Below are 1903 nucleotides of genomic sequence, written 5' to 3'. Positions count from 1 at the left end.
CCTGAACACCATCTCAGGGAGAGGCAGCCACCAGGCTGGCTTTGCTGTGCACAAAAAATAAAGCTTGCTTAATTTGCCAAAGAAATACTTGAGTCAATGATCTTTATTCTTGTTGGTGGGATTAGCGGGCACAGTCCACAGAGATTTCTTGGTGTGCCGGAAAACTAGGTCTGTATTCTTGTTTATTTGTTTATTTGTTTTGGGTTTTTGAGACAGGGTCTTACTACGTAGCTCTGGCTCTTCTGGAACTCACTATATAGACTAGACTGGCCTCAAACACACAGAGCTCTATCTGCCTCTGCCTCTAGAGTGCTGGGATTAAAGCTATGCACCATCATGTTTAGATAGGTCTGGATTCTGAAATCCATTTAACAATTTTTTTTATGGGCAATGCTAACACAGTAGTCAAGGTAGAAGCTGTTGTGATTTCAAGCCAGAACAGAAAATGGTGTTATTAAATAAGATAGTACTGAAACAAACAGCTAAATGTTAGGGGGAAATTAAGGTATTCTTTTATTTCATAGCAATTATACTATAAAATATCAATAAAAGGAGGTGCCGGGGGCGCGACCCGGGCCCCCAGCCCACGCGCCAGCTCTCCCCGGGAGTCTCTCGGGCATTCCAGGCGGCCTGGCGGGAGGCATAGAAATCTGCATCACCTTCCCGACCGAGTACGTGAAGACGCAGTTGCAGCTGGATGAACGCGCGAACCCACCGCGCTACCGGGGCATCGGTTCGGGACGTTCGAGTTCCTCAGCAACCACATGCGGGATGCCCAGGGTCGGCTCGACAGCAGTCGAGGGCTGTTGTGTGGTCTGGGCGCAGGCGTGATGGAGGCAGTGATGGTCGTGTGCCCCATGGAGACCATCAAGGTAAAGTTCATCCATGACCAGACGTCCCCCAACCCCAAGTACCGAGGATTTTTCCACGGAGTTCGGGAGATTATTCGGGAACAAGGGGTAAAGGGAACATACCAAGGCCTCACAGCTACTGTACTGAAGCAGGGCTCAAACCAAGCTATCCGATTCTTCGTCATGACTTCACTGCGCAACTGGTACCGAGGAGACAACCCCAACAAACCTATGAACCCACTGATCACGGGGGTCTTTGGAGCCATTGCCGGTGCGGCCAGTGTCTTTGGGAACACGCCTCTGGATGTGATCAAGACCAGGATGCAGGGCCTGGAGGCACACAAGTACCGGAACACACTGGACTGCGGCTTGCAGATCCTGAGGAATGAGGGGCCCAAGGCATTCTACAAGGGCACTGTTCCCCGACTGGGCCGGGTCTGCCTGGACGTGGCCATCGTCTTCATCATCTATGATGAGGTGGTGAAGCTGCTCAATAGAGTCTGGAAGACGGACTAATCCGAGAGGGGGCGGCGGCGGCGGCGGCCGCGGGGTGTCCTGCCCCTCCAGACCAACCCGCCACCCGTTCCTAGGATTCCAGTGCAGTAGTGCCAAAAGACCCCTCCCCTTGTCCCTAAGTTCTGTGGCCTAGTCTGTTCATGGTGTCTCCATGTGGTCTCTGTGTGACACTGTACTATTGTGTCCGTGTCCAGCCTGGCCGTGGCTGGGTGTCTTTGGCCTGTGAATATGTGCTCACTTATCCATGTGCTTGCTTGTGAGCCATGTCCCTGTTTCATGTTCTGTGTCATGTGACCCTGTGCCCCACTTCCTGGGGTGCCTGTGTGCCCTGGTCCATGGCCTTGTTGCCATGGTCAGGTCACAGTCTGGTGCCTTCCACCCCCCGACGGCAGGGGCGCCCTGCCCTGGCCTACCACAGCTGCCTCCGGGCCTCGGCCTGGCTTCACCGCATTCCAGGGGCTACATGCCCCCCTGCTTCTCCCGCCATTGGCCTTAAATGGCCCTCGGGCCCTCCCTCAGCCCGGGACAGGGTGGCA

The 1903-nt window shown here is 54.3% G+C and overlaps 1 pseudogene; it reads left to right on the top strand.

Moving 5' to 3' along the window:
* The first annotated feature begins 611 nt into the window (after nucleotides 1-611).
* Nucleotides 612-1616, top strand: LOC143269581 (tricarboxylate transport protein, mitochondrial pseudogene; annotated as a pseudogene).
* The last annotated feature ends 287 nt before the right edge of the window (nucleotides 1617-1903 follow it).

Source organism: Peromyscus maniculatus, chromosome 19 (genome assembly GCF_049852395.1).
Source record: "Peromyscus maniculatus bairdii isolate BWxNUB_F1_BW_parent chromosome 19, HU_Pman_BW_mat_3.1, whole genome shotgun sequence".
Classification (NCBI taxonomy): Eukaryota; Metazoa; Chordata; class Mammalia; order Rodentia; family Cricetidae; genus Peromyscus; species Peromyscus maniculatus.
This window is presented reverse-complemented; position numbering and strand designations above follow the sequence as displayed.